The following is a 23721-nucleotide window of genomic DNA, read 5'->3' on the forward strand; positions in this document are numbered from 1 at the left end:
TTCAAAGAAGCACTCTGCATTTTCGTTTTCCATGGGCCCCACAGTTACCTAGCTGGTTCCGCCTCCTGCTTCTTTCTTTGCCCCATACCTCAGCTATTCTCAGCCTGAGTCATTTTACTCAGTGTTAGCCATAGCTTGTCATTCATTTGCTCCAAACTCCTATAATACAGTTACCGAGTAAGGGCTGGCTGACCGATGCACATAGAAGCCAACACTGAAAAGAATGGTTGACTGCCCAAGAGACAGGAGGCAAGACTCTAATGTCTCCCCTATCCAGGGTTAGAGATGAAATTTCAGGGGTTAGGGGAATATCAAACTTGGAGGGTGATCAGCTAGTCTCCAATCAGTCCACATGAGCTATTCGTGCTGCTGGAAGCCAGATTTTTCTCACTGAAGGACTTCTTGCTTCATAAAGGGCTTCGGTAGCAATATTTCTATTCTTTGAGTTGTGTAGGTTGAAGATTCTCGGCTCGGGGTCGTGCTGGAGACACGGGCTCCCATCTTGCACATGTGCAGTGCCGTTTCTGTACAATTACTCCAGGTTTGATTCATCAACAACCTGTTTTAAGGAAGCAGAACCAGTTTAAGCTGGTCAGTGTTTTATGTGCTGTTTCACTACCCTCCTAACTCACTCAAAGCCAAGGTCCTCCCGTCCGGCTCCATCCGCCCCATCTGCACCCTGTCACCTCTCGCGTCTCACCCATCCTCCCTGCCGCTCCTCAAACACACCAGGCATGCTCCCTCAGGGACTCTGCCCTTCCTTCTCCCTGCAAAACCCTCTTGGCTGGCTCCTTCCCTTCCCTCATGTCTCTGCCCGAGTGAATCCTTCCTCCCCCAGCCACCCTTAAAATAGCAACTCCAGGCTGTCTACCATGTTCCTGATCCCTTACCCTGCATTATTTTGGAGACATCACCACCTGACATACTGCATGCTTTATTTTCTAGCTCCCTCACTCCCTAGAATATAAGCTCCTTGAAGCCAGGGACTCTGTCTCTTTGTTCACTGCTCCATCCCCAGCACCAAGCTTGATGTCCAGCACATGGTGGATGTGGGACCAGGTCCAGGTTTTGTGGGACCTGAGGCTTATCATACTTGGGAGAAGGAGAGCATTAAACAATGAGCATATTCCAGAGTACTTCTGAATTACACTGATGATTTCTACTGCACAGCACAGGGAACTATATTCAATAATGAAAAAGAATATGAAGGAGAATCTATGTATGTTCATGTATGACTGAAACATTATGCTGTACACCAGAAATTGACACACTGTAGACTGACTATACTTCAATTAAAAAAGAAAAGAAAAGAAAAAAATGTTGGGGTGAAAAATAAAACCTCCTGGTGAGATTGAAGTATGAGGTCTAATCCCTGTGACTGAACTTTGAACAACTGCTTCCTGGGAGCCATTCTGGGGAACTTCAATTCCTCCAGAATCAAAAGAATGTGCTCCAAAAGTGTCTTTGAAAAGTAAAAAGAAAGAAATTAAGCCCTTTATATTTAGCACCTGGTAAATGGATGTTGACTGACTAAATGAAAGGAAGCATGACAGAACAAATGTTTCCAGTGGAGGCAGCCCCGGTGCCCTTAGCCTCTTGAGGATTAAACTGAGCCTGATACACCAGTCTGGTCCGAAGGGTGTTCTGAAGGGGACTCCCAGGTTAGGCAGAAAATGATGCTCTTCTGGACTTGCTAGGGATCAGGAAGAAATGGCTTACAGACTGCTCTGCCCCTAAAGTACGTCATTTTTCTATGGCAGTGTGTGTATTTATCTTCCTTCCATCTGCCCCCTATCATCTGGGGATAGGAGCGAGATTGGCAGAAGGAGCTGCAGGAAAGTCGCAGGTGCACCCAATTAACATAATACCCACCCCCCTCAAGCTAAGACAGGTGTGGGCATCACCCAAGATCGATGACGCGGGAACGGGCGGAGGCTACTTATTGAGAGCTTGAAGGAGCAAGGGAGGCAGCACATCACTTGCGTTTGGCAGAGGCTCAAAAGCGGGCAGGGGAGTGGGAATGCTTCATGGGGAGGAGGGGAAAAGGGGAAAAATGGGAGGGAAAGGGGGGGAAGAGGGGAAAAAAGGTCCTGCTCGGAGGCAAGGGTCTGGAGGAGCTGGAAGACGGCCAGCTAGAACTGGGGGTTCCCGTGTGACCGGTTAGGGCTGCAAATTTGACTTTCTCTCCTTGGTCCCAAGTTGGAAGCTGGGCAAAACTTAGGGAAGCTGGAAATTTTAAGTCAAGTCCTGGCCATTTGGGGCAGACTGTGACAGAAGTTACTGCCTAGCTTCCGGGATTGTCACTAGAGATGGCAGTGTATCTTCCTGCCAGTCTAACAGAGAGCAGGCTGCCCCCCCACACCCCGCCACCTCCGGCTGTGAGTGACAGACCCGGGGCAGAGACGGAGGTGGTGGTCTGCTTCCTGCGCAGTGGCTTCGGCCGTGGGTCAGCGCTGTTTGGACACAGGGCCTGGCCCTTGTCCGTTCAGTCTCTCACATGCCACTGAGTGTCTAGTGAGGAAGCTGTCTGAATGGGCACACTTACACCCACAGACACAGGAAAATGCAAGAGGGTGTGCACACTGGGAGGGGCTGTTTTTCTCAGAAAATAACCATGAATACCCTGGGGCAGGAGAACTTGTTAAATTAAAGAGTAAATCGAAGTGCAGGGAGCAAACTGCATGAGTCTCATCCCCGGTAATAGGAGGCGTGTGGCTGAGTGCCCGCATGCCAGGCTGGAGATGGCCATTTCAATATTTTGAGAGTGAAAAAGCATGAAGAAGCCTCAGTGCACACTAAGCTGCTTTTACCTACTCTGATCTTGCCCCCTCAGGGGAAAAAAAAGGGGTGTCTTACTGCAGTAGGGCCTGAGAGGTCATTACTCTGGGCTATAGCCAAGTGACAGTCCCCAGGAGTGACTCCGGGTTGTCTGCAGAGGAGTGTGCTTTTTTTTTTTTTTACCTTGAGCCAATTATTTAAGGCAAAACTCCTTCACATTAGAAACCCAGCAGGCAGCTTGTAAGCATGGACTAGATTGCACTGGGGGTCCATTTTCAGGCTCTGTTAGGTAAAACTGCCAACATTACTTGCTCCACTGGTTATACAGAGGGAGAAAGTTTGCACTCTTCTGCATTTCGCACACAAACAACTGAAGCTCAAAAGCATTTGCAGTCTTGCTTTTCCCATCTTCGCAGCATCCGTGGGCTTGCTGTGATGGAGGGAGTGGGCCCGACACAGTAAATTAGCCCCAGATGCTAAAGGCATGAATGTCTCCCCAAACCGGCAGCGCAAGGCAGGTGGATGGCTCCCTCCCTGTAGTAACAACAGCCGCTTCCCCTCCTTCCAGAGAGGGCCAGTCAGTTAACCAGGCCCTTGGCTCCCCTGAGAAGAGCCGCAAATATGAGAGTGAGGGGATAAGCTGGGGGAAGACATACCCCCAGCTGCCCAGAACAGCAGACCCAGAGCAGGCAAAACCTGCTCACGTAGCTTCCCTGCGTCTGTCTCCAAAGCTGCAAGCTGGGCTACAGGTGGTGAAGGAAACCTTTTATGCTGAGCAACTCACCCCAATACCCCATAACAACAAGCTAGGCCCTCAGTTTCCTTATTTGCTTTCGGATAGCTGAACCTCTGCTTCCCAACAGTGACTCCTGGGCGCGTCCCTTCCCTGAGAAGAAGGAAAAACAACCAGCTACCCTGAGCCAGAGGCACCATCTCCTTCAGCCTCCATCCCCGACCCGTGTTGTGCGTTTCTATCAGAGAAGAGCCTGGGAGCTGGTTAGCCTGATCGCTCCCAGGAGTCCTCCTTGCAGACGGCTTCTCGGGAGGCGAGAAGGTCGTGTTGGGTCCATACGTCTTGCATTTCACCCGAGGGCAGAGCTAGGGCCAGCCATTCCCAGTGTGGGGGTGGGGAAGTGAGCAAGTGAATCAGATTGACTCAGTCCTCAAAACTGTGCTTGCTGATTCTAGAAAATGCCCCCAAAATATATGGAAGCCTCCAACCAAACCCCAAGGATTTACATGTAGCTGAGGAGAGAAAAACATGCACTGGAAAATACAGGAATTCATTCATTTTCCAAATAGTTATTGAACACCCATGATAGACCAGGCACTGAGACTTCAGAGGTGAAAGTTACAGTCCCTGTCCCCAAGTAGTTTATGGCCTAGAAAGTCAACGCCCAGTCCCGGTTTGGTCCATCCCCGAGTCCTGTCAGTTTCACCATCCAACTATCACAATCACCTGGTTCTAACTCCACCCCCACCCCAATCATCATCATCTCTCACCTGAACTTTTACAGTGGCCCCCAACTCTCCTCCATATCTGCTCTTCTCCAGAGTCAGAATGATCTTTGCAGAAGTAAAAACCTTAAAAATCTTCGAGCAATGCCCACAAGATAAAAATAAAATGCCTAAAGCTGTCCATAAGGCCCACCCGCTATCCTCAACCTGCCTGCAGTCAGTTGCAGAAATGGTCCCAATCCTCCACCCCTCCCTGTATCCGTGGCTTTGCAGTGTGACTTCGCAGCTCATTCCATGAAGAAGTGAAGTCCATTTCCCTACTCTTGAACCCCTGCTTGTGACTTGCTTTGGCCACTAGAATGGGATGTAAGTGACAGCGTGGTTCTGAAACTAGAAGCCAGAAGCCGCAAGCCTGGGTTAGAATCCTAGCTCTCCTGCTTGCTTGCTAGCTTTGCGTCCATGGAAAGACATGTAATCTCTCTCGGTCTCAATTTCCTCATCAGTAAACTAGGAATCCTGTGTTTCCTACCTCAGAGCACTGGTCTGAGAATTCAACAAGGAAGTGTTACTCTCTGTGGTCTAAGACTTCCAGAAAAAGGCTGATGATTGTGCAACTGTTTATAAATCAGAAGGGAAAAAGTTGGAATCAAAGGGATGGAGGTCAAAGGCACAATTGCTATTCATACACAAACATTCTTTTTCTCATTCAGCTGAAACCCCTTTGCCTCATTAAGATACCAGCTACTCACCCATCTTGCGTATCTACGTGATATCATCAAGGCAGGTTGTGAAGATCAGTATAGATGCTCCCTTAACAGACCTTCACTTAACCAACTGGCAGGACTACCCAACATTCTCAGGTCTGCCTTTCCGAGCTGAACAGACTGATAACCAGCACCTTAAATGTTCAGATCTACTCTGCCGCTTGCTGGTATGCATAAACATTTCTGCCCACACCAGCTAATTATGTTTATCAAGATTTGGCTATTTTCATTTCCCAGCCTGTTTATGTACCTGCTGTTGCAATTACATAATGTAATTAAATATTATGAAAATTAACAAAAGATGTTTGAAAAGTATTTTTAAAATGAGTCGTTTCTATGGATTCTAAGTTGAATGCTGTACAGAGAATGAGTTGAAAAGAAGACTGCTATTAAATTGAGGGGTGAAATAAGAGTATGGGACTAAGAATAATCTAGAAGATGAATATACTCAGATTGATTTCTAAGTATTTTTCACTTCTCGCTTGCACTTTAAAGAAACTGAACTGGAAAATTTAGGCAATGCAAGTTGCATTTATGAGAAACTCCAGTGTGTAGCATCAAGCTGAAAGAAAGTCATGGCACTACATCAAGAGACTGGGAAGTGAATCCACACTTACATGCTTCAAGTTAAAACTAATGGAAATTTCTCCTTTTGGCTAAGATGGATGAACAGAAATTTCAAGAATTTCCTATATGAAAGCTGAACAAAATATATGGAACAAAGGCTTTCAAAACATTAAACATGAGGAAATGAAAGAAAACGATCTCTAAGAGACAGGAAATAAATTAGGTGCCGCTTTGATTTGCCCCAGCTAATTGCCTCGATAGAGATTCCAGGCCATGGCATTAAAAAGGGGGGCCCAGGGAGCTCCCTGGGTTGAGGAAATGGAGCTAAAAGATCGGGGGCCCAACACCCACCTGGCCTTTAAATTAGCTTCACAGGGGACTCAGCCAGCATGGGACCTGCATAACACCAGAGCTGTGTGGCTTTCTGGGCTCTGGAAATCAGCAGTAGAGTGACAGGAAAACTGAATGTGCAAAGCACATAGAATCAACTGGTATACCCCAGCAGGTCCAGGCAGGGTGAATAGGCTCCACCTGGGGAAGTTAATGAGTGCTTTTGGCTGAGCGTGGTTTTGATCAAGCTAATTGCACATGTGGGAAAATCATAAGAGAATGTACATTTCTTAGCTTATATACCCACAGAGTGTTTACAGATGGATTTAGTAGCCACAGGTAAAATAATGTTATATTTAAAAGGACTCCCGTTTGAGAGCAATGCTTCAGCTCAGTGTCTGATTAACATCTGCCTAAATTTCCTCTGCCTCTAACTTTTCTTACATGAATCTTCATTGCATTATTACTTCACAAAGTTAGATGGGAAGTTGACTTTCATTGGGTGGATGTCACAGGACTTTCTGGGCTCCGGGGTTGGCACAGGCTTCTCTCTGTGCATTCACATTACGTTTGACAGCTAAGGTGACTTCCTGGCCTCTGTACATCTCCCTTCTGGTATCCATCACTCACCAGTCAAATGAGACCACTCCATGCACCAAACACACCCCAGGCTTTCCTGCCTGATGCCATTCCTTCTGCTCTGACTCCCTCCTTACCCCTCATTACCCTCTGCCTTATCAAATCTTACCCATCTCCTAGTACCTTAAAGTTTCAATATTCTCCAAAGTCAACTATACAATTAATGCAATTCTGATAAAAATCTTGACTGTGTTTCTTATGGATCTTGATTCTGAAGTCTAGGTGAAGAGTATAAATAGCCAAGGCAATTATTAGGAAGAATGAGACAGCAAAACTGCCATACCAGATGGAAAGACATCATATAAAGTGAATATAGAGTGACTGGTTCAGGAATAAACCAACAAACCAATGGAAGAGCAAAGAAAGGCTAGAAATAGACTCATGTGTATGTGGAAACTTGATGTATGACAGAGATGGTACTGGAGACCAAAGGACTCTGTTTTAATAAACAGTGCAGAAGTAATAGGATACTCACATGGAAAAAATAAAATTAGATGTCAACTTACCCTATGGAAAAATTTCACTGGGGATTAAAACATACATATGAAAAAATAACCATTTCATTAAGAACCCACGTGTTGTTTTCTAATGCTCACAACAATCACAAGGTGGGCATTACTAGCCCACTCCTAGCAGAGAGTGAGCTCAAATAAATTAATTTACCAATGGTCAGACAGCTAACATGGGACTGGGTGACAATCCCCAATTGTTATCCCAAAGCTTTGATTTTGCCACCATGCCATATTGCCCCTCTCTCTTCTAAATATTTGACTTTTCGAAGTGAATTTGAGTCAACAGTACTCTGTCATTTATCTAGCTACCCACCTAGATAATTAGGTGGGTAGATTTGCTGCTATTTACAGACTTTTGTCATCTGTATATGTCTCAGCTCTTTATCCTGTTGAAGTCAGAGACCACATCTAGCTTTGTGGCATTTCTGCTGGGGGCCTAACAGAGGTCTTAGTGACAGATCTTCCTGGCATCTTGATGATCACCTTGCTCATCCAAAAGTCACATCTAAAGAGTTAGCAGAGGAAGAAGAACCCTTTTCAGTCTTTATGCTCTTCTTATTCCTTCCTCCTCTTCCATCATGTGATTGATACCTTACAGAACGATTTGAAGAAGTTATACTGGGAAATGCTGATCCAGAGAAGTGTTTGTAACAAAGTTGTCCACACAGACAAAACCAGAAGGGTTAAGCTTCTGTGTGTCTGCTTGGTTCTCTCATATCCATCCTCCCATCAGACTTTGATCTAAATCAGAAATAGCAGAAAATAGATGTCTTCCTCCCTCCTGAGACTTTTTTCCAAAAGCAGAGTTGGAAAAAAACAAACTCGGAGAGCTAAGATGTTTTCCACTCTATTTTGGGATAAAGACAATAACAGAACAAAAGACATTAGATGTGAAAGGCTCAGTGAAGGGTTTTCCCCCTCCTGCTTTTGGAGAGCAACAGGCTTTCCCTAAGGAGATGCACACGAGGAGGCAAACCCCGGGGACATTGAAGAAGCTTGTGCCTCTCATGAACTTGAAAGAGTTGCAATGCCGCAGGGAACTGAGGAGGCACAAACTGGACAGGTGCCTCGGGAAGAGGGAGCCTTGGTCAGGAGATGCACTGGGCACTCCTGTCCACCCCGATTCCCAACATCGGCCGCATGTACTGGTACATCCTAAGCCCCACATTTAGTGCTGCAGACTTGGGGCCAAGGGCGGTCCCCTGCGAATGAGACGATGCATCTAAGACTTGACTGCTTTTGTGTTTCACACAGGAGGAACGCAAAAGGGTCCATAATGGGACTTTAGTTTTTGGGGAAAGGAATCTTGATGGCCCAGCAGAAGTGAGAGAAGAGAGGAGGCCAGGAGGGAGGGAGAAACGGGAGAAAAGGAACTCTAATGTAAGGCAGGAAGAAGCACGAGGAGAGGGTTGCACATTGGGAGAAAGGAAAAAGAGGCTAATCTGGAGTTTGGAGGGGATGGTGGGGAATTGGGCGTGTCTGGTTTTGCCCTATTGTACCTTGCCTCAGGCTTTCAGAACTCTCATCTGCATCACAAAGGCAAATGGGGAACACTGAAATGTGGCAGAATGATAGCTCTAGTAATTCCTTTTTCTTAAGAGTTGTTACGTTTTCATCTGTAGACGATCAGAATCCTAGAATCAAAGGTAAATAAAAACCAAGAGGATGTCATAGACCCCTAAAACCCCCCTGAGCATTCTCGGAGCTTTAATACCAGGGAGATCCAACTGCTGTTCCGTGTGTTGAACGGACATGCAGGGGAGGCAAGCCGGTCCCAGGTCACTGGAGACCACCGTCACTCACCAGCAGAAGCTGGCTAGCTCTCTCCCCCTGCAAATGGCATAATGTATGACCACCCTGGGGTCCTACTAAACCGAGCCACAGAAATTTCCGTGGGCTCCCACCCTGCTGACTACATCACAACTACAGCAATGCAAATGTCATTGCTATTTTCAGCACCCTGCTAATGAATTAGACTCAACTACATTAAAAAATAATGATTTGGAAAGGCTGTAATTATATTTAAAATATAGATTGTACCCAATGGGTATTAAACGTGGGCTTTGCAATTTTCCCTTGCATTCAGAGCCTAACAAATATTCTTTTATCCTCCAAAAGAAAATGGGCAAACAAACTGATCAAATAGCTCACTCCAAGCAATTAAAACTTTCCATCACCATAAGGAAGGATATATGAATTGTTCCAAAAGACTTGTCTTTAATAAGAATGTATTAACATCTGCCAACTGGACTTCAGGAGTTAAGGGAGATGGCAGTAAAGGGAATAAGAAGTAAGGAAAGAGAGGTTTTCCAATAAGGTGGAAAAAGCCTCATTTATCCTGGAAAAGAAAGTCATAAATATGTATTTATATATACGTGCATGTGTGTATAACTGAATCACTCTGCTGTACACCAGAAACTAACACAACATTGTAAACTGGTATTTTTCAGTTAAAAAAAAAAGTAAATACTAAGCAAATATCTTCATATGGAGTTTGGAGAAGGCAGTGGCAGGAGCACCCAAGGCAAGCCTGGCTAAAGTCTTCTAACATCAGTCTTAGGTCTACGTCTGCCTGGAGCAAATTTTAATCTCGTGGAAATATTCTAGGCAAGACTCACAGAATTTGTCTGTATCCAGAAATTTAGGAAATGATTTCATTAGCCCTCCAACCCGTGGGCAGAGCCACACACACATGCACTGTAGATGTGTAACCTGCTTTTCTAAAGACCATCAGAAGACATCCCCTACCTTCTTTCATTGACCAACTCCAATATTTCACAGCACTCACAACTGAGCATCATTTCCATCTGAGCCCATTTCGTCACATACTCAATGCACAGTAAGAAAAGTTGATCCACATGTTTTCATTTTATAATTACTTTTCACAGGTTTGAAGGCAGCCACAAAATTGCTCTTCATTCACGAATCATCGTAGTTCTCTTAGTTTTGTGTTTTAAACCTTAACATTTGCAAGCTTTGATTAACGTGTGTGGCTCTGTTCCCTAAGTCTCCTCCAAGCTTTTCCCATCACTGCCAAAGCCATGGAAGCCAGAGCCAGATAGGAAGGTCCAGGATGCACAGATGGGCGTGGGGTCGGGGCTCCCCCTGCTCAGGGAGATCCTTTCAGGTTTCCTAATTCACCCAGAGCCTTTCACTGCTGAGTGACCGTGCCTTGGACACTCTCAAAACGTCTCCCAGAGCTGTGGCAAGCTCCTCTCTTCCCAATGTCCTCATCAAACTGAAGTCTCAAAGAACCTGCTGGCAGAAACCGAAAGGGATTTTGATGATGAAGACTATCACCAAACCCTATGGCTTTTAGTGCAAATAAATACAGCGTTTCCAAGACTAATCAGAGGGGTTATATAGCGAATGTCCCAAATATGTTTGACAACCGAATAAAATAACAAGTAAGCTCATTTAGTTTGATGAGAATAACTTACTTGCAGCCTCATTTTGGACTAATTCCACCATGTAACTCTATCCTGCAAGAGTGGGTGGGCAGGAACCTGGAAGAATCCACAGGAGCCAGAGAGTAGTGTGTGTTGATTTTGTAATTTGAGGCCTGTAAGTTAAATATATTTTGATAAAAGCTTTCCTCAGAGCGGTCTTAAAATCAAAACTACTTGTCTGGTATTCCTGAAGTAATTAAACAATATGCATTAGAATTGGAGAGTATACAAGATCTACTTTAAAAATAGCCTACGACTGTGCCCAAAATTGGAATAAGCGGTCATCCTCTCCCCCAGGTCTCAGATGCTCTTACCAGCAAAGCACATAAGAATAAGGACTGTAAAGTCCAATAGGCTGGGTTTATATTCCAAATCCATTTACTCACTGGCAGTGTGACTTTGGAGAAGTTATCACTCTGTGTCTCAGTGTCCTCATCTTAAAATGGAGAGAATATTAGAACCTTTCTCATAAGGTGGTGGTGAACATTAAATAAGTGAAGTGCTTAGAATAGTGCTTGGCACATAGTGTTAGCTATTATAACATATAATATAATATAATGTGATATAATATTATCCACTGCCATAATAAATGGCAATCTAAGATGAAGAAACTAAAAGTAGTCAAGAATAAAAAAGCCAAAGAGAGATGAGGTACCTGTTGGCTACCAGGACATCATCACTACCTCAAATCTGAAAAATTCGTTTGAAGTTCTTCCTTAGATAAAATGTATTACAGGGAAAACAATGTGAAAACTTTGACATGGACCAAAGTATTGCTGGATGTCTGCAATGGGAAACTCAGTGTTGTCTAAATACACCCTCTGGGTTCTCTCAGTCTATGGAATCCCTGCACTTTTCACTGTTTTTGAAATGAAATGGTTTAAATATATTTCACAAATACAATATATAACTATTTTACACATTTAAAATATTTCACATATTTCTTGTCCACAGATGTATGCAAATGAATTTTGTCTCCCATGGAAGTGCAGTTGATTTCCTCGCTTCCCATCCCCCTCAACAAGCCAGTTTAGCATCTATTTGTAAATTCATTTAACATTGTTTTCTTATATATGTGTGGTTGTTAGAATTCTCCTTTGAACCAGTTGTAACATCTTACTGGTTGCCTCATTAACTAATGAATTGAATAAAATCTTTGACATGTGTTCATTTCATATTTGTATGAGGGTCATGATTAGACCCTATTTTAAAAATTATCCTGTAACAGTTTATTCCTAAGTAAGCATCTATCTAATCATTTACTCATCACAAACACAAATTGAGCACCAAAAATAAGGAACTACATTAAAATGTATGCATGATAGAGACAAATAAGCATGGTCTTGCCCTCAAGATGCTTACAAAAAAATATGAAATAATTATAATCCAAGATCATTGACAAGCACCATGCAAAAGGGGAACTGGGAAAGGGAGATAATAGCTCTGGGAAAGACGGAAGGATCCATGAAGGAAAATTCCAGTGATTTCTGGTGGGAGGGTGTTGTAAGTGCCTGGTTCTGTCTGGCCAAACCTGAGGGTGTGAAGCAGAGAGACAGGAAACTGAGCTGGAAAGGAAAGTCAGGTACAATCATGGAGAACCTTGACTACCATGCTGAAGGCAGAAGGGAGCCACTGAAGGTTCCTGAGCAGGGCGGGGCATCCTGGTCAAAAATAGAATGATTACCTCCCCTGAGTAATAGGATTCTGGACCAGGGTGACCATGTAGGGAATGGGAAGGAAGAGACCCAACTGGCACTGTCTGATCACCAGCCTCACCATCCCGGCACCCCACACCTCAACCACAAACACTGGTATTTCTGCAAGTCATTTTCTCTCTCTGCTGGTGGCTTTCAAATACCAGCAAAGCTGTGCTCTTCATGATTCATTCTATTTCCACGCCGACCCTTCAGCTACTGCTGTCTGGCCTCCTTATCCAAAGGGCAAGATTTTCACATTCCCTGTGCTCCCGCAGGGATCTGACACCCACTGCTTCTCAGTGAATGCTTTTAAATGGCATTGAACTGTCTGCTCCAGTGCCTCAGTAAAGCGTTTCTATTTGACCTACAGAGACATCACATCCCAGGTCAGCCGAATGCTCTTCTGTGCGGTTAATGCATGACTAACTACCTTAATCACGAAAATACGCTCCCTGTCAGTGGTATTTTTCAGGTAAAGGGGCAGAGATTTTGACAATGGCAGAGTGCCCTCGGGCACCATGGCAGCCAGTGCGTCCGCCGCCGTGTACCCTCTGCGGTGTGGGAAGAGTCGGCTCTCCATTCATTTTAGCTGACAACAAAAATGGGAGTGTTCTGTCTTGTCCTCTCAGCAAATGTTTGTGAGGTCCCAGGGTAGCCAGGATGCTGGTTTTTATGCCTGGGGAAAGTTAGGATGAAGGTTGCAGCACAAATCGACCGGAATGCCTTTGGTCCCTCTGCAGAGCCTGCCTGCTACTGGTTCTTTCTCTCTCTCTCTCTCTCTCTCTCTCTCTCTCTCTCTCTCTCTCTCTCTTTCTCTCTCTCTTGGCTGGGACTGACTGGACGTGTCTACTGGCTTTTATTGTTTCACATATGTTGGTTTAACTTGATTTAAAATCTCTTGCCAGAGACCTTGCCCCAGCTCTGCAACCCTACAATTTTTATGAAATAATATGCATTTTGTACTTGTTATTGTAACCCTCGTGTAAGAAATGGCTAAGGTACCAAATATTTATTGCTTTCAGGGGTGTTCTGCAAGAGATGGAAACTCAGCTAAAACTATCTTAAGTAAAACTGGACAGGTAAAGGCTTATATAACTGAGCAGTCCAAGGTAGAGTTGACTTTGGGGATTCAAATAATATGGTTCTATTCTCTCTCTCCTTCTCTCTCTCTAATACTTAGCCTCCTATTCCTTAAGGTCTGTACAAGTGCAGGGCCTGGCCATAGGCAGTTCCAGGCTTAAAGCTGCTGCCTAGTGATGCCGTAGCAAAAATAGAGCATCTTTCTGCCAGTGTGTACATAGAAAATCTCAGGGAAGGGCTCTGATGGGTCACATGTCCCTATCCAGTGAGGAGTATGAGTGATCATACTCCTCTGACCAGAGGAGTGGATACCATGATTACTAGACCCAGGAAAACAAGAAGGAGGGCTGTTACAAGAAGGGAGGAAAATATGGTGGCAACACGAAAACAACAGACCAAGTTAAAAATGTAGGGGGAAGAAATCTCATCTGGTTAGCACTTCAGGCTTCACCAGATTTCCCATTTTCAAGTACAACAGCTGTAACAGTGCAGGTTGCCCCAGTGCAGAGGGCGCCATTAACGGTGCATCCTATGGAAGGTCTGCCGGGGGTGCCTTTCCAGGGAATGCTGTGGGAATTCAGCCCTGGAGCTGTGTAACCTCAGGGCTCTGTCTGGTCATTCTTTGAGTAAGGAGAAGGGGAGGGATGAGTGTCAGGGGCTAAAATCTGGCAGCCAGAGACCAGTGCCTCAGCAGAACTGGAGATCTGAAAAAGCCAAAGGTCTGGGAGAGGTACAGAGGCCACACAGGCAGGAAAGCAATAAAGCAATGGAGCAGGAAAGGCAGCCTGGCTGGGACAGATTCTGTTTGCTCTCTGGCCTCCCCTCCACTTCTGAATGAGTATGACCATCTCTGAGTACACGAGAGGTAACTCCAACTATAGAGGAACCATGCCTATGGGGGGCTTGAGTGAGGAGCAGGTGTTCTTGCCCTGGCCAGTGTGGCTCCCCAGCAGAAGGCTCAGCCTGGGCTCCTGTCCCTGAGCTTCACTGGGCAGAGAAGCCCAGTGGTGTGCTCGGCATGTCCCTCAGTGTAGACAAGCTGATAGTCAGCTGGGATACAGTACCATGATCCTACCAGAGAGCGATGCTGCCAGTGTCCATTCTGATTGGTCAGTGTCTGTCCCAACCAGTTATCTATGTTTCACCGTCTCCCTGGGTGTGGGCATCCTGTCTATGGATCTTGGGTCCATGTCAGAGTCATGCCCTCCCTGCATCTTACTTTCCTGGACCCCGTGTTCCATCTCCCAAATCCAATGACGTCTCTGACAAAAGAATCGTGCTGCTCACAGCTTTCAAAGGGATGGATTCTGAGCCCTTCTAAGAGAGACCAAACCTACCCTACATTATAGCATATCAGACTCTTCTGTGACCGCAGAGGAGGTGTAGTTACCAACCTGGAAAGGCTTCTTCCTCAGACTGGGGGTTGTCTGTTAATGAAGTCGCAGTCTGTCGGCCTCCCCTCACCACCAAACGGACAGAGCTTTCTTTTCATCCCTGGCCCTTAAGGGGAAGTGGGAGTGAGACCGTGAGAGGGAAGAAGTGTCCAGAAAGGGGAGCCATGGGGAAGGATTCCATGCACGGAGCTCAGGCAAGAAAAATAAGCCAGAGGCTAGTTTGTTTACCTCCTTTACCTGCACTGGGTAACCCTCACATGAAATTTAGATCAAAAGTCTGTCCGCCTCTATTCCTTCTCACAGTTTCCAAGCATTTGAAGGGATTACGTGTTTAACCATTCTTTGGTGTCTTAATTCATTTGGAAAACCTCCAATGTTTATTTTCTAGCCAAGAGGGTGTTGGGGCTGTTGCATGGGTGTTTGCTGGGAGCAGGGTGCCGTCTGTGTGTCTTCTAGTTTGATGTCCTCGACAAGTGAGTTTATTGCCTCTAAATGTCACTACCTTGAGCCATGCCTTCCCCCACAAATCCTGGTTGTTCCAAAGCTTGGAGGAACCCCCGAATGGCACATACATTAGGCTCATTCTGTGAGTGCAAAGGCAGCCTTCCTGTCTCACGGGCGCTGGTGCTTGGAAGGGATGTTTCTTCCTCTTCTCGTCCCTCCTCCAGCCTACACACCCTATTCAAGCTGAAGCGCTGGTGTGGGCAGCACCCTCCGGAGAAGGGCCTCTGCCTTCCCTGTGCCCACGTCCCCATCTTCCCCACCTCCCAGAAGGCTCGCTGGCTGTCTGGTGGTAAACAGAGCTGAGTGGCTAAAGCACAGACTCAGACTGAAACTGCCTGTGTTTGAATAACGGCTCTGCCACTTACCAGCTGTGGTAATTTAGGCAAATTTCCTAATCTTTCTGTGACCCAGTTTCCTTATTTATAAAATTGGAGAAATAATAGTGCCCATATATTAGAGTTCTCATGAGGATTAAATGAATTAATGCACTCCAAAAAAATGATATTAGTAAATTCTGTTATGTGTACTTTACCATATTATAAATAAGTAAATATTTTTAAGAAGTCATATTACATTTTATCAAATGCTTTTTTTTTGTATCTACCTCAATGATTTTTTTTTCTCTTCTATTCTAAAATATGTAGTGACGTGCATTGATTTGATTTGGAATATTAAGCTCACTTTGTGTTCTTAAATAAAGCCAATTAGTTCATGGAACAATGAACTTTTTATTTTTAGGGTGGGGTTTGATTTGCCATTTTTTTTTTCAGATTTTTACCTCTATCTTCATGAGAAACTTCAGTCTATAATTTTCCTGTCTTGTAAAGTATCTGTTACGTCTTTGTATCAAAATTAAACAGGCCTCCTTAAATGAACAGGAAAGAGATTCCTCTTTTTCTTTTTTGAAGGATTTTATATAATATTAGTGTTATTACTTCCTTAAGTTTGAGTTTTCCAAGGACTGAATATGGGCTAAAATTTTCTTTTGGAAAAGGCTTTTAATTTCAGAGTAAATTACTTTCATAGAAATCATTACTGTTCACATTTTCTATTTTCTCTTGTGTCAGTTTTGAGAGGTCCTATCTTTCTAGGAATATGTTCATTTCATTTAAATTTTCAAATCAATTGGCACGAAGTTTTTAACGTCTCCTAATTATGCCGTTAGTGTATGTAGGATCCATAGGGATGGCTCTTTTATATTTCAGATGTTGGTGATTGCAACTTGTCCCTTTATCTTACCAGTGTTGCCAGAGGTTTATCACATTTTTAGTCTTTGTAAAGAACCAGTTTTTGAGCATGTTTATTTTCTCTATTGCAAATTTCCTTTCTAGGAGTTGGGTATAGCTCAAGTGGTAGAGCATGTGCTTAGCATGCATGAGGTCCTGGGTTCAATCCCCAGTACCTCCTTTAAAACATAAATAAATAAACCTAATTGCTCACCCCCCCAATAATAAAAATAAGTAAGTTTAAAAAAAAAGACTATTAGGTAAATTTCCTTTTATATCACTAATTTCTTCTTGTTATTCCTTTTCTTCTTCTTTAGGATGTTCTAACTTCTTGAGGTAGATGTTTAGATCACTTTTTTCCAACCTTTCTTCCATTCTAATACATGCATTTAAGATTTCGAATTTCCCCTTAAACATGGCTTAACATTTCGTAAATTTTGATATGCTGTATTTTTATTATTCAATCCAAAATATGTTTAAATTTCTGCTGAAATTTCTCCTTTGGTCCTGTGTTAAAGTTTATTACCTTTAAAAAGAATGGTGATTTTTTTTCTAACACTTTGACATCCAGTTTACTTACATCATTACCAGCGAATATTTCTTTATTTCAATCCCCTTACGTTGGGTGAGGCATGCTTTATGACCTACTTATGGTCAATATATGCAGACATTTTATGCACAACTGAACAACTGAAAAGTATATTCTGCAATTGTTGGGAGTACATTTGTGTGTATGTATTCCTATATATGCACATGTGTGTATTTATATAGTCACTTTTGTTTATCACGTTATTCAAATGTTTCACATGCATACTGATTTTTTTGCCTACGTGTTCTGTCAGTTACTGAGTGTATCGTGGCTTTATTTTTAAAATCTCAAGCTGTGATTATGGGTTTGTTTTTCTTTTTAGTTTTGACAATTTTTGCTTTATGTATTTTAAAGCTATTTTATTCATTGTAAATAAGCTTAGAACTGTTACAATATCCTGCTGGATTGACCCCTTTTTCCTTATGAAATATACCTCTTCTCTATGGTAATGCTTCTATGAAAATATATTTTGTTTCATATTAGTATACAGCTGTATTTTGGTTAGTCTCTGCTTGACATATTTTCCATTCACTTACATTCAAACCTCCCCTATCTTTACATTTTAGCAGCATATGGTTGTGTTTCATTTTTTAATCTTGTGTGACAAACTTCATCTTTTAACAAGAATATTTAGTACTATTACATTTAGTGTAGTTATTTAGATATTTGGGTTTAAATTCACCATCTTTGTTTCCCACTGGTTCCAATTTTTTTTCTCTTCTATTAACCTGCTGGTTATACATTCTTTTTCTCTTGTTTGGTGGTTTAATACAGACATTATTCATGCATCTTTGACTAGTCAGCATCTAATATAAATTAGTAATTTTCCACTTGTTGCATAATGTATCAGTTTTAAAACACTTTATTTACAACCTCCCATTTTTGTGCTGTTATTATCATCTATCTACAGAGAAAAATCACTATTATTTTTGTTTTATGCAGTCAATATTCATTTAAATTTTATATTTCCTCTTTTCTTCATTCTTTTGTGCATTTGTATGATTTCATCTGGGATCATTTCACTCCTTTCTGAAAAAACACTTTTAGATTCCTGTCTGAGGAACCACTTTTTGGATCTTTTAAGTGTGGGCTTACTGGTGACAAAATATCTGTTTTTGTTTGTTTGAAAGCACATTTGCCTTGTCTTCATATTTTAAAGTTGTTTTATTGAATATGGAATTCTGCGCTGGCCGTCGTTCCCTTCCATCACTTTAAGAACTCTCAGAGTAATTTTCAAAGCGCGCCATCCTTGGCTCCCTCTCCAGTCCCTCCAAGTGGGCTCCTCGGGCATCTCCATCAGCTCGCAAACCCATCTGTCTCTCAGTTGGCTCTCTGTTGTCCGGTTGGCCCCCATCTTGCCCTGCACTCCTGTCCTTTTTGAACTCCCTCCTCTCCAGCAACAGCATGCCCACCTTCTCCCCTTTGTTGTCACTGGCTGACCTGAACTTTAAGACTCTCACAGCGGCTGTGGGAGGTTGGGATGGAGCTGAAATAGGTGTGCACGTGAATAGGAAGCTAAAGCTTTCCTATATCTGCTCCCGAGTCCCAACAAGCACTTATCTGAAATGCTGCAAACACATTCCTCCAGCAGAGCTGGACCACCTGATACTGTGTTTCTAAGAGTCTATCCTCCCAGGGTCTCTGCTGCCCCTCACAGAAGGAATATTCCAGAAGAGCCAACAGCTCACTGGCAAGTCTGCAAATCTAAATGTGAATCAGAGATTATTTTGCCAAAATAAAGAGTAAACAAATGTTTTAATTTAAGTTGATAAGCTGATAGAAGCCATGAATAGGAAGAGGGCCTTATTATTCCACTGCCTACGAAGAGGCCACAACCATGATGGTATGACAGATTCTCTCCATTTCTTACCCTGCATTTTCCATACTTGAGATCATTCTGTATTTACAATTTTTTAATTGCTTTCTGGGGGCAGCAGGGAGCTTAATGTTATTTCTTCAGTATTTCCAAGGTTATTAATACCATTTTAATAACTTAATAGTACTGTGGAGGTAGTGAATTTTTTCTTAAAGGGTCTTAATATTGGCTATTTTATCTTTTGACCCCGTAATAATCTTTATCATCTACTTGGCACCTTGTTCATAAGGCTCAGAACTCCGTAACATTTTTTTAAAACTTTCAAGTGCCAATATCATCCTTCCAACAGAGCTGAGGAATCTGATTACAGTTCTCTCACAGTGATCGTCTCTCACACTTTTTTTTCTTACAGCCGTTTTTCTCACTTACATATTTTCCCTTCTTGCAATTTTTCAAAATCAGCTTTGAATTGGTTTTAAGTAGGTTTTTCTGTGGCAAGGTATTGTACTATATTCTAATCACCTTTATGGCCACTTTGGAATTATGTCAGATTTTTGACAAGAGCTGCTTGGATTTATGAAGGGCAGGTACTGCTGCATGGACAACTTTGGAAGAAACTACCAAATTTGAAAAGGAAGTAAACGTTCGTCCCCACCCCAGCACCCGGGTCTGTTGTACAGCTTTCCTTCAAAGCTCAGTGAAAGCATTCTTGCTGGTGCAGGATCAACTTGAATGTGCAGAAGACACAGTAAATCAGGCGTCTGTCAGGTGAACGGTGCAGACTTAGAATCTGCTTTCCCTTGCACTCTGCGGTGTGGCTCTTCTGCTGAATCCAACACAGAGATTTGCTGAGAGGCGCTTTCTGGGAATGGGGCGGTCAGCTGCAGACATTCAGGACGTCTTCCTCACGTGGCCATGTTCCTGAAATCCAGCTGACCCTAGCACTGACCCTTGCACACGGGTGCCAGGCTGGGAAGGGATTAAGCAACTGGGGAACCCTCATCCTAATCCATTCGATGGAAATCAAGTGCAGGCAACTGTGTGCCAGGGTCTGTGCTAAGTGAGGGCTACCGAGATAACTAAGACATGGTCCTTGTCCTCAACAAGCTTAGTCTGATGACAGAGACAAATATATGAGCAAATAACTGCAGGGGTGTAACTGATGATGTGAGTGGTGGGTACTAAGGATGGAGGACAACAGAAACAATGATAGACACTGACCAGAGGAAGAGACACTTGTCCTGCATCTTAAAGGGTAAGTGGGCATCAGACGGATCATAAAGAAAGGCTGAAGTCCAGGAAGAGGGAGTAACAATAATAGAATCTGTTGAGCATTTCGCTATGTGCCAGGCTCTACTCCAAGCCTTTTCTGCATATTATCTCATTTAATCCTCAGAACAATACTATAAGGCAGATTTTACCCTAGTCCTTGTGTCTAAATGAGCCAAAACACAGGGAAGCTAAGGAAACACGCCCAAAGTCATACTTACAGAACCTTAAACAACAAGATAAATTCAGATAACTATCATTATTTTGTTACTGCTGGAGTGTGGAGTCTGGTGGACATGGGGTCAGAGAAGAGGCTAGAGCAAGAGGGAGCAGATCTCAAATAGCCTTGAATGTCAAGCTAAGAGATTTAAATTTCAATCCTGCAGGCAGTAAAGAACTAAATTTTTTTTAAGGTTTTGAAAGACAGATCTGATAGCTATGGTCGAAACTGGAGTCAGGAAGCGAATGAGGAGAATATTAAAATAATCCTGGGGAGATCGGATGAGCCCTTATGCTAAGGGTGAGAAAGTGAGGGCAAAACTAAGAGGTAACAGGGCGGTAGTGCCCTATATCTCTGGTTCTTGTTCTTCAGGGTAGGTTTTATCAGTCTCTCAGTAGGGTCTATACACAGCCAACAGAAACCACATCTGATCTACTTCCCAAAGAACTGGGACAGGAAATGGAAAAAAAGGAAGTGGTGGGCCTGTGGTAACCTCACTTCTTGACCAGAGTGTCTGCTAGGCTGTTATGACCTCCAGCAAGGGCTTTCCACTGCTGAGGATGGTGGTCACAGTCTCCATGGACAACCCAGGCAGAAGCACCAGCTCTCTGGCCTGCGGTCCCCACACCTGGGGTCATTTCAACCCAGCAATGTAAAAGTTGGCCTGAGAGTAGGATGTGGTTCTAGAAATTCTCCTCTATTTTTTGCATCCTTCTCTTCTAGATCTGCCAAAGTAGAGAAGCAGGAAATTGCATAGGATGAGAAAAACAATATAAATACAGGAATGCCTGGATATTACAGGTTTAGTTCCAGACCACTGCAATAAAGTGAATATTGCAGTAAAGGGAGTTACTTGAATTTTTTGGTTTCCCAATACATATAAAAGTCATGTTTACACTACACTGTAGTCTGTTAAGTGTGCAATAGCATTATGTCTTGAAGTATGTACCTTAATTAAAAAATGCTTTATCGCTGAACAATATTAACCAACATCTGAGCCTTCAGTGAGTCATATCTTTTTGCTGGTGGAGGGTCTTGCTTCAGTGTTACGGGCTGCTGATTGATCAGGGTGGTGGTTGCTGAAGGTTGGGGTGGGTGTGGTAATTCCTTAAAATAAGACAATAATGAAGTTTGCCACATTGATTGACTCTTCTTCTCACAAACGATTTCTCTGTAGCATGCAATGCTGTTTGATCGCCTTTTGTCCATAGTAGAACTTCTTTCAAAATTAAAAATCCTCTCAAACTCTGCCATTGCTTTATCAACCAAGTTTATGTAATATTCTAAATCCTTTCTTGTCATTTCAACAATTTTCATAGCATCTTCACCAGGAGTAGTTTCCATCTCAAGAAACCAGTTCGTTTGCTCATCCAAAAGAAGTAACTCCTCATCCATGAAAGTTTGATCCTGAGAATGCAGCCATCCAGTCACACTTTCAGGATCCACTTCCAGTCCTAGTTCACTTGCTATTTCCACTATATCATCAGTTACTTCCTCCACTGAAGTCTTAAGCCTCCCAAAGTCATCCATGAGGGTTGGAATCCATTTCTTCCAAACTCCTGTTAATGCTGATAACTTGACCTCTTCCCCTGATTGTGAATGTTCTTAATGGCATCTAAAATGGTGAATCCTTTCCATAAGGTTTTCAACTTACTGTGCCCACATCCATCAGAAGAACCACTATCCATGGCAGCTACAGTCTTATGAAGTGTGTTTCTTGAATAATAAGACTTGGAAGTTGAAATGACTCCTTGATTGATGGGCTGCATGATTGACGTTGTGTTAGCAGTTAGGAAAACAAGGATGTTCTCTTTTTGCTGAAGTATAAATATGAGAGCTTTATGATTACCTGATTTAAAAAAGAGGAAAGTTTCATAATTAGGTTTTATAGGACTGTGGCTTTTGCATTAAGTGGTTTCCTACAAAAAGTTGGAAACATTGACCTGAAACAGGAGACCACTGTGATTCAATTTATGGTACATTGGGAATATTTGGGCAAATGAGAGGATTAAGAGTTCCCCGTGGTGATCTAATTCCACAGAAAATATGGCCGCTCTGGTGATTATTTTAAAACTCTTGACTCAGTCCCTAGTACATTCTTATTTCTTTAACATTTTTGCCCACCGAGAGGAATTGGCACACTTAGCTTTCTGTACGTGAAGTCAAATTCAAAACCGTGTTTAAGTTTCAAATCTACTTGGACAAATTTATGGAACAACTTGTACATTAAAATCTTGTTATTTGTAAGATTTAACCCTAAAATAAACTGAAAAGTTTTTAATGCCCTACAATAGATAGTTTTAAGAGGTGCCTGGAGTATTTATATGGCAGAATATTATACAACCACTTTTAGTCATGTTTTTCAAGACTGTTGAATTACTTGTGAAATGCTCATAACAGAATGTTAAATGGAAATAAGACAGACATATAACAACATATTCAATGTGACCCCAAATACATAAACTTGTCCATATGCATGTGTAGATATCTGTGGGCTGGAGATTCTGGAATCTGGAATAAAGTTGACACGTTTCACAGTGTCCATCTCTGGGGATGGTACAACAGCAAATTTCTACTTTTCTATTTATTTATGATTTTATAAAATTTTGGAATTCTCTACATTAAATATAAAAATGTCTTTGTCCTTTTACAATTGAGGGAAAAATAATTTCATAAAATGGTTGTTATCCTTCCAAATAACTCCCTGGGAATTGCACAATTATTGCAATGATGCACTTTGCTCACTGTTGTAATTACCCATTCGATGGCCACAAATCAAAAGCAATGTTTTTACCTTATAACTACCTTTTACTTTCTTCCTTATCTTAGAAAATGTTCTTATTCTGTTTGCTCACCCATTCTTATTCAATAGGCTTGGCTTCAAACAACGTTTGGCTGATCCTAAAAGTCAAGTGTGTCTTCTTACAACAAAGATTTGCTATCCTGAGGCTATTTAAAAGACTGTATTAAGTGTTCTCTGTTAGTCAATCAGTCTGCCATAGCAGAATATCATAGATTCGATGTCTTAAATAGTAGAAATGTATTTTCTCACAGTTTCTGGAGACTGGAATTCCAAGATCAGGGTGTCAGCCTGGTCAGTTTCTTCCTGGCTTGCAGACGGTTGCCTTCATTCTGTGTCCTACATGGTGGAGGAAGAGAGAAGTCTCTGGTGTCTCTTCTGAAAGGACAGTAATCCTATCAGATCAGGGCTCCACCCGACCCCATAACCTCGCTTTACCTCAATTACCTCCTAAAGGCCCTGTCTTTAAATACAGTCACATCAGAGGTTAGGACTTCCACATACAAATTTTGGAGGAACACAATTCCATCCATAGCAGTCTCTGAAAGCATTTTGAAATGAAGGATTTTTAAAGTTTTGAGCATTTTGCCGTAAAGCATATTGTCTGCCCAGTTTCCTACTATGAAGAC

General features: G+C 42.7%; 1 long non-coding RNA gene across 2 annotated transcripts; it reads right to left on the bottom strand.

Moving 5' to 3' along the window:
• Positions 1 to 241: 241 nt before the first annotated feature.
• LOC140701168 (uncharacterized) lies at positions 242 to 23458 on the bottom strand. Of its 2 annotated transcripts, none has more exons than XR_012080081.1 (4): positions 23345 to 23458; positions 14669 to 14774; positions 10489 to 10610; positions 242 to 559 (listed from the first exon to the last, which is right to left on the bottom strand). It is a non-coding gene; the product is annotated as an uncharacterized lncRNA (long non-coding RNA). The 2 variants fall into 2 exon arrangements; XR_012080082.1 differs by lacking the exon at positions 14669 to 14774 and adding an exon at positions 21242 to 22141.
• Between the last annotated feature and the right edge of the window lie 263 nt (positions 23459 to 23721).

Source organism: Vicugna pacos, chromosome 14 (assembly GCF_048564905.1).
Source record: "Vicugna pacos chromosome 14, VicPac4, whole genome shotgun sequence".
NCBI classification, from domain to species: Eukaryota; Metazoa; Chordata; class Mammalia; order Artiodactyla; family Camelidae; genus Vicugna; species Vicugna pacos.